We start from the raw sequence: 10,017 nt of genomic DNA, 5'->3' as shown, positions 1-10,017 counted from the left end.
ATTCTGGAATTTCACACTTCCATTTAAGTGTTCTGCCCCCCCAATATGGGGGTTCGCCCACCCAATTTTGGGGGTTCCTCCCCTAATTGGGGGGGACACAACCAATTTGGGGGGGGACACAACCAATTTGGGGGGGGACACAACCAATTTGGGGGGTCCCCCCAATTTTAGACTCCCCCACCCTCCTTTTTTGGGTTTCCCCCAATATTAAGAGCTCTTCCGCCAAATTTTGGGGGACCCCACAATTTTGACGTTTCTTCCCCTAAATTGGGGCTTCGACCCTTCAATTTTGGGGGGGGCTCCCCCCTTAGTTTGGCCTTCCACCCTAATATTGGGCCTTAGCCCTAAGAACCCTGACCCCTAACACTACGGCTCCCACGGATCTAACCCTAACCCCTACCCCAAAAAACCCTAGAAACCCTAACCCTAAAAACCCTTACAGTCCTAACCCGATAAAATTTACCACACTAGACCTACGCCTAAAAGCCCTAACCCTAAAAATTAAGACCCTCTAAACCCTAACCCAAAACGTAAAGATTCTCAAAGCCCTAACGCTGGAGACCCTAACCTTAAAAAAAAAAAAATAAGACCTTAAAACCCTAACCCTAAATACCTGACCATAACTAAAACCCTAAGACCCTAACCCTAAAAACCCTATCAACACTAAAACCACAAAATACTTTAAAACCTTAACACACTAACCCCCAAACCCTAACCCTTATAACTCCAACCCTAACAACCTTAAAATCCTAACCCTAAACCCTGGAAACCCTAACCCTGAAACCCAACCCTAGTGCCTTAGCCCTGAAACCTTAAAACCCTAACACCTTATTAGAAACACTCTGTAACCAATACCATAGGCTCAGGCAAGTATCTCAGTGAGGTAGCATTTTTATTCACGATTGCAATGGCAGGCGTCCCACAAGCCACCTACTAGTTCCATAACACAGTTTATATAATTTTTTTTTTCCTCTCGGTGACCAGGACCCTCCCCAGTTTCCCCATTGACTGGGTAATCCATGTTCACAATCTATCCAGTGCTTCACAGAAAATACACAGCTGCTGGCCTGTTACTAGTCAATTTTATTTTTTTCTTGACTGTTTTCCTCTTTGAGGTGGTAATGTTTCTTACACCGTGATTTCCACCCAATTGCTCTAAGGATTCTGGTTGTCTGCATTTTACAAGGTTGTCTGTTAAGCTTTCTTATCACTGCAAGCATATATCAATACCACCTTCCTTCCCTCTAAACGATGTAACTCTGTGCAAAAACATTTTTATTCCCACAACCTTGATCCCCTTACCCTAAAATCCTTATTCTCTTTAACCCTAACAACTCTAACCACAACCCTAACCCTTCATATCAACCCCCCGACGCTAATGACACTGACTAATGATCCAAACCCCAAACCCCAGGCAACCAACAAAGAAACAGACACAAAGCTGAAAACTACAAAAAAGGCAAAACCCTGGATACAGACCCCAAATCACAAACACGCTACCAAAATGCTACAGAAAAGCCCCAGACGCAGGCCCCAAGCACTACAGCTAGGCCCCAGAAGCTCTAGACACATCCCAAAGCCAAAATGCAATCCCCAAACACTACAGAAAAGCCCCCAAACACCAGACACAGGCTGCAGAAGTCTACAAGCAGGCCCCAGCCACACCCGGATGCAGACCCCAACTGTCCACAAGCAGCTCCCAACCCACCCCCCCCATGAACTGGACCCCCCCCCACCACCACCCAGATGCATGCCCCAGGCCCCAGGCCTCAGCCCCAGCCCCCACACCCCAGACTCAGGCCCCAAAGGTGTACAACCAGCTCCCAACTGCCCCCCTCAAAGGGAGGCCCCAAAGCCTGCCAGAGGACCCTAGAGCGTACAAGCAGCTCCCAACCCCCCCGGCACAGGCCCCAACCCCCCCCCAGACACAGGCCCCAAAGGTGTACAAGCAACTCCCCATCCTCCCCAGAGGCACGCCCCAAAGGTGTACAAACAGCCCCAACCCCCCAAGACCCAGACCCCTACAGCGTAGAAGCAGCTCCCAACCCCACCCCCCCAAGGCACATGCCCCAACCCCTCCCCCAAGGCAGGCCCTAACAGTGTACAAGCAGCTCCCACCCCCCCCCCAGACGCAGGCCCCAAAGGTGTACAAGCAGGCCCCTACAGTATACAAGCAGCTCACAACCACCCCCCCAAAGGCAGGCCCCAACCCCCTCCAGATGCAAGCCCGAAAGGTTAAAACCAGCTCCGACCCCCCCCCCCCCCCCCGCCCCGCGCAGACGCAGGCCCCAAAGGTGTACAAGCAGTTCCCAACCCCTCCAAGGCAGGCCCCAAAAGTGTACAGGCAGGCCCCTACAGTGTAGAAACGCTCCAACCCCCCCCCTTCCACCTCGAGGGAGGCCCTCCCCCCCCAGTATACACGAAGCTCCCAACCCCCTCTCAGAGGAATGCCTAAAAAAGTATACAAGCAGCTCCTAACACCCCCACCTCCCCCCCCCCCAAAAGAGGCAGTCCCCAAAGGTGTACAAGCAGGCCCTCAAATCCCTTAGGTGTACAAGCAGGCCCTTCAAATCCCTTAGCCCCTGCGCCAGCTTTATTGGCGAGCAGCGAGGCTGGGGGGGGAGGGGGGCAAGACAGCCTTAAATAAAATACAAATATAAAAAGTGTTATAAATGGCTGTTATAAATCCAAATAGGATTACAATCAAAGTTTACAATTTATTAAATGAATAGAGGCAAGCAAGCAGCGCTGGGTGCGCCGGGAGTCTCTGCTCCCCCAGGACGCACACCTGTTACGTAAGGCGGCTGGTTTTGATGCTCCCAGGCTAATACATATTCATTACTACTTCGAGAAGAGGCAGGGTTATTAGAATTGGTTTCCGGAATCCGAAACCCCTCCCAGGGGCGCCTGCGTACCAGTCTCTGGTGGTCTCTCGGGGCTTGCTCGGGCTGAATGCTGGTTGTCTTCCTCCCAGGCTTTTGTCCTTCAATTGTCCTTCAGCTCCCCCTTCCTCCTCGTTTGGGAGCCTCTGCGCCGGATTTCAGAAACTCTAGCAACATCCCCTGCAGTAGTCAGCACTTTTCCCTAAAAACCCCTTTGTTCTCTTATCACCTAGACCCGGGCCTCGATGTTAACCCTTCAAATCCCTTAGTGACACGAATTGCTGGACCATTCCTTACAAAAGGAAGGATAAAATATGTAGAGGAGCAATGGCACACGCGAAAGCCCAGCGCCGCAGGCAGAGGCAGCGAAGGTTGACGGCAGAACAGTGCTCGGTTTGAACACGGAGAGGGAAAGCGAGGGGAAGGTGGCCGAAGCCGGCCGCAGTCTCTGAGCTCTCCTCCTCCTGATTGTTTTCTCTCAAAGCCATTTCTGTCTGTGTGCGGGCACCCGGAGCCGGCAGAAGTCCCCGTGAAGTCCTTCGGCAGGACGGAGGGCTGCGTGGGCTCCAGTGAGAGAGGGAGTTAGGAGAATCTTATCAAGTAGAGATAGAGCGCTGACAGCGTTAAACTAGGATGCTACTTAGCGTCTTTGCTAACTATGGTGCATTGTGCCAATTAACTAAAGCAAGAAGCCTTGGGCCCCTTACCAAGGTCAGTCTCCTAATAAGAGAGTGAGCCTGTCTTAAGAAACTGGGAGAAACTGGTCCTGCAGATGGACAAGAGCCAAGGAGCAACTGAGTCTGTGCAAAGACAAGAGGTCAACTAGCGGTGACGAGGAAGAGTCATCAATCTTCATGCCCACGACCTCCCGTGCTGCCCAGCGCTGAATAAACATACCTACTTTACAATCTCACTGATTGTGGAGTCCCTTTTCCGCAAGTCACTAGCAGCGGTTTCTTCCGCAGAGGTTTTCCCAGAGCCGCTTCAAAGCTTCCCTCGCGGAGCTGGGGCGTCGCAGGGGGTCGTCAAAGCACGCGCGCACACACACACACACACACACACACACACACACACACAGGCGTTGTTGTCCAAACAGAAAGTATTTACAACAAATTCGACAAGCGTTTTTCCTCTGCCAGCAGCAAATGCCTGAGGGCCCCTACAGCTTCACAAATCATAGCACAAAGAGCCTAAAGTTCCTCTAAAATTTAGGGAAATGATTCAAAATAGATCTGCTAGGGGAAAACGATCACTGGCGGCAGGGTACACAATACACGCGAGTCTCAGCTCTCCTCCGCAGGGTCAGTGCCCACGCCCAAGTGCGACGCTGATGGCACCCGAACATTTGCTGTAGCAGGCAGCAGAGCCAGCAGCTCAGGGGAGCAATTTTAAAAACCAGGAGGCACTTAAACCAACCCTTAATTGACCCAGTTACTGCAGGAGAGTCCCGACTACTCGCCCTGGAGTCCTACTGTCACCAGCAAAAAGCACCAACCAAAGCTTGGGGGAACTTTGGTACAGCACAAGAGAAGGGAGTGGGGGTAGCGTAGCCGTATCGCAGAGCTGCTGCTTTTCACACCATTTTATCATCCCTGATAATTGAAAGTAAGGCCGGGTGGGCTGACCCCAGCACCACCACTCCTGGCAGCATGTTTGGTCCACAACGCTAGAATAATTATTTTGCTCCCTCCCGCCCCTACAGCTTCATCATCTGAAAAGATTACAGTCAAAACAATGGCATACACAAATAAAAGTCAAGAGTTGACATAGTAACTCCGGGATTTGGGTATCAACTGTCCGAGAAATCAGAACACCCAGGCTTCACAATGTGCCCAACATCGAGCTGTGCCAAGGGGGGCGGAAGGAAGAAGCTTTCCGTTTAAGCCTTCAGAGCATCGCTCCATCACTACGTCAATTCACAGCCACCACAGCGTGCCGATGGACATCTTTCTGTGCCAAAAGAAACAAGTGCTTTGTCCTCTTGATATCAAAGGTAGCCACCTATAGTTACGGAACCATGCACAAGACCTTAACTCTGACCAGCAGGGAAACTTAGGACAACTGAGTGCAGATCCTGCCAATTTCTACCAGTTCCAACTGTGCTTTAAGTCTCATTGCAAAGCCTCAGTTAGAAAAAGGATCACCTCGGGGTATCCAACAAGAAGAAGAGGTTTTTTTTGTTGTTGTTGTTGTTGTTTTTTAATATACCATAGGACTATGCAGTTCAATCATCAATCATCTTGGAAAGCTCAAGGAGGAGGTCATCCTCATCCTTCCCTGGGTCCAAGTCGAGCTCGGCTTCCAGTATGCCGTCTGAGAGTTCCCAAAGTAGCATCTCTAAATCCTCGTCTACAGATACGGGCGCGTTGCCTGTGGAACTCAGCCGGCGTGTCCTTGCTTCTTCTAGCTGGGAAGAAGCTGAAGTCGAGCTTGAGAACTCCATTGGCTCCACAGATTCTGCCTGGCTTCCAAGATGTGCTTCAGGTCTTGGCAGAGCAAGGAAGAGAACAATCAGTATATGCCATTTCTTAACGGGAAATCCCTTTTCTGCAAACCGGCTCTTAAAACCGTAGCCAACCCCTCCTGCACTTCAATCTTACCCAGGGATTGTTATTCAATTAACCCAGGGCTACATTTAGAGCCCAATATATTAGCAGGTACATTTTTCAGTTTGGGGGTTTCTCTGTGAAGCCAGAGCACCCGGAGTCTAGCAAAGATGGTTCAATTTTTGTAGCAAGAGGCACTTTGCCACCTTGCTTAATTTTCCTGTAAAAATGTTAAGAAGTCTCCATCTGCAAATATCTGTTTACTAAGTTAGTCATTTTTCCCACGGCACACTCAGCAGAGTTTGCTCCCCACTACAGGAAGCTGATCTGCAGCCATCACTTCCCTCTGCTCTCCCTGCACTCTTGTCACCTGGTATGTTTGTTTGGGTGGCATTCTTGAGGACCAAAAGGCAGAGGACACTACTCATCATTTATCACCTCACGAGGAAGTAGGAGAACTTCACCTCATCCTCATTTAGGTATTCAGACAGAGCAAGAAGTCACTGGAAAGCTGTACCGACTTGCAGCATTTAAAGAAAGTAAGTCTAATTAAGCATTCCTGCTAGCTGCTAGAAAGTCATTTCACGTGACTTATTCCTCTGATGGATTTGGGCTTTAATTATCTCAGAACCCTCCTTTTTTCCCCACGTGTGACAGAACTTATGTTTCACTGGGGATATACACCGATTGAGAAAAAGAACAAGTTGTGGTCATCACCTGTTTTGGGGATTTTCTTCAAGTCTGGTGGCTGGGACGTGCTCCAGCGTGGCTGGAACAGCCTAGAAAGCAGCAAAACAGTATTTAGGACTCATGGGTAAAAGATTCCTTACTAGCTTTTTCCTCCATGCTGCTTCTCCTCTGGCATTGCGGAGCCTTAGCCAAAATACAAAACCAAGGTGCTCCTGAAGAAAGTTAATATTCACTTGGAGGTTACTAATGATCTTGTGTCTTTTAAGAACACAGCATTAATGGACAAAATCCTCCACACCAGAGAAATCACAGAATCACAGAGGACTAAGTAAATAGTGCCATTAACCTAATAAATATGGAAGGGTACTACAAGAATTCTGTAGGCAGCTACTGGATTTAAAAGGAAACAGAAGGCCTGTAGAACATTTGAGTTTTCCATCTTTTCTCCTAGAGGAGGATATAAATTTTACAAGGGATCCATTTCTGCATTAGCCCCTGTCCTTACCATAGCTGCTTTTTTGGCTGGAGGTCCCATTGTGTCAGCGTCAGAGGCAGTCCGTGGTTTCACAGCTGCTACAGCAGAGGGAAAACTGCCAGGTGCCTTACGTTTCAGTGCCTTCTTCTTGGGGGAAGCGACTTTCCCATCCCAAGGCTTCGCAAACATGTTAAAGTTGGCTAGAGTAAAAGGAAGAGAGAACTGATACAGTCTTGCTCTGCCTCATGAAAAATCCACGTTCTCTTCCTCATTTCCACGGCCCGTCTGCACAGTTAACTGTATTTGGCCAGCAGAATTACACTGCCATTGCCTGGATTCTCAGCAATATCTTCCACATAGTAAACTCCGTCTACCAACAATCCATACAAAGGAACAAAGGAACTGAATAGCTACAGTAAATCATAATCCAGGATGAGGGAAACTCAGACACAGAGCGATCCCAAGTGCAAGCAATACTCTAAGACGTTGTATGAAGTCTAGTAAGATTCACAAATGTTGACAGCTTTTGTATTTAAAGTCTTGCTCCCTCTAGGAAAGGAAAAGCAGCAGGTATAGTAAGACAAGAGAGTGTATGCAACTGTTGTACCAGCTTCCTCTCCCCTGCAGTGATGTCCCACAAAATCTATTAAGTTGTTCTCCAAAATCCAAATTTGTAGAGTCATATTCTAGTCTCCCATTCCTGACCTAACGTCTGGCTGGCAGGAGAAGAAACGAAAGAAAGCTGGGTATTTTTTTTCTTTGTGTGTTTATTTCCTCGTGTCCCGTGAGACAGAGAGAAAGGCTACAATGTGCAGTGCATGCAGCCTTTAAGCCCTCCTTATCTCCCTCACACAATCTCATTTTACAAAGTTGATATAATCTTAACAACGAGGCCTTTGATCCTCTGTCATTTTTGACAGAAACTGGCCCCCCACATTAAGACGCTGATGCATGCTTTACAAACACATACACGTGTCAAGCTAAGCAACACATGCCAAAGAGGAAGGTGAACTTGAACTCAACACAGGGAGGACTTGATACCATAAACAGATGGCAGAAAAAAACAGAATACCAAAATTAGACTAAAAAGCCCCTCAATGTGTTAATTTTCTAGTGGGAAATACAGAATACCATCACGTAATTAACGAAAACAGACATGGTTGCATGTTCTGGCCCTTCTTTGCCTTTGAACTTTGTAGCCTTAAACTCTTTTATCCTCCGCATTGAAGGAAAAAGCAAAGCAGATCCTGAGCAAACGGAACTTGCTCAATATGGGAAGCACCTCACCGGGGCAGGTATTAAAGCATCTTATTACCTGATAGCTTTGTGTTCCATAACGATTTCTGCCCGGCTGGGGCAAGTCCAGGTTGTGCTGGGGGAGCTGGCACATTTCCTCCACTCTGCTGCATCCGCAGAGCTTTCTCGCGCTTTATTTCTTCCAAGGTTTTAGCACGCACTTCTCCTTCTGGCTTGGCTTTACCTGCCGGCTCCTTCGACTGCACTTTGCTGGGCCCGGAAAGAGTGAGCACACTCTGCTTCTTGGGCTCACCCTCAATTTTTGCCCCTGCGCTGGGATCTTTGGTTTTACCATGCCATTCAGCCTGGGCTTTGGCTTGACTTTCTCGAAGAGCTCTCTCACGACGGATTTCCTCCAGTGTTTTCACATGGATCTCTCCCTTTGGCTTAGCAGCCTTCCCTGTCATCATCAAGAAATGAGAAGCACCAACATTTAAAGAGAGTCCAACAATAGTTTAAGTCTCCAAAATTTGTCACAGTACTAAGGAAAACTAAGCCTGAGCGTTCCCAATAACCCATCTTAGGACAATAGCCTAACATTCTCCTCCTCCTCTGAGCCACTTGTTGTATTTTGAAGACCAGCCCTATCCAGAGAGAGTTGCTACACAGAAATGCTAGTTTACTTGATTACTTTTTCAGACTGCATTTCAAATTCCTGCTCCCGGCAGTGGCTCTATTCTAATTGTATATGATGGTTCACAGAAGCAGCTTAAAACCTTGACAAGGCACAAGCGGAAAATAAACACACACCTAGAGCCAGATTTCTGATAGTGGCTGTCGGAAGAGCTTCAGCACTCGAGCAAGAGGAATCAGTTCTTTGTTTTCATTTGAATTCCTTTTTAGGGCTGTATGAAAACGGTCTAAGTTCACGGAAAGGAAGAAGGAGAAAGTATATTTAATAGCCAGTTGTTACCTTTCGCAGTACTAGTCCGTTGAGAAGGTAATCCTAGTCTCTCCTTCACAGACTTGGGAACTTGAACTGCAAAACAGAAAAAGACCAAATTAGGGAGGCTGCATAAACGTCAACTTTGTGTTCACATTCGAAAACAAGGCAGGAAAGGTAACTTTGAATCCCGGTGATTAAGACCTCAGCCAACATGCAAAAAGAAACATCGCAGGAAAAGGACAAACAGAAAGCCTAAATACAAAACCTGTGAATCACATCCAGATGCCTGTTTAGTAGCTGTACCTCTCTTTGGTGCTTTGTCAGCATTTCCCGGAACCTCCACCTTCTTCCCCAGCCTTTCAGCAAGGCTGCGCTTCACGGGAAGGGCGCTTACATCAGCTTCAGACAGAGAAAACAAGGAATATTTTAAGAACATTTCTTTGCAGGAAGATTTGAGAACAGTCAACCACAAGCTTCTATTTTTCAAGCATATTTTCATAAAATTGCCTTTCAGCTGCTAAATGGTTTTTTTGCCATTTCTGCAGTCAACACAGATCTCCACTGCAACGCATTTTCCTCTCACACGTCAAAAATACTCTTCAATGCAGTCATATAGAGAAGGCGGCACCTAAATAACAGCTCATAAAAAGTTCCTACCCATGGAGGCTTTCCGTTTTCCTTGTTTCTCAGCAAGATCTAGTCGAACCACAGGTTCCTCCCCTAAAACAAAAGTAAAATTTTTCTATTTCATAGAAACCAGTAGCCAATAGAAATAGTATACTGTTAGCCCATGTCCAAAAAAAACCAGCAAGACACTGTTTTGACAGCTAAACCACACAAACTCATATTACAACTATAATTAACTTAGAAAAAGTATCCATAGTCTCAGTGTTTGCCTCAAATTCCAGCTGAATGTAGTCGAGAATGAATCTGAGTCTGCTTGACAGCTATACTTTGTGCAGAACAGAGCTGCATAAGCAAGCAGAATATTATTAGGTACAAATGCTGAGAAATATTCCTTTCTAAGGTGAATGTCTATGAGTAGAAGTACTTCTTCACTTCTTTCCCTTTCAAAGGAATTTGCACAACTCTAAACAATATAATTTATACACAGACTCCTATCGCACTACTGTCCACACGTGCCACTGTCAGCCTCTTTAAAGCTTCAGAAATTGCTTCTTACATAGCACTGTCCTCTAGAGCTCTTTCTTCTCGTTACTCTCCTGTTTTTCAGTTATCCCC

This window comes from Anser anser, assembly GCF_964211835.1.
Source record: "Anser anser genome assembly, contig: HAP1_SCAFFOLD_77, whole genome shotgun sequence".
Taxonomy (NCBI): Eukaryota; Metazoa; Chordata; class Aves; order Anseriformes; family Anatidae; genus Anser; species Anser anser.
Note: the sequence above shows the minus strand (reverse complement) of the source record.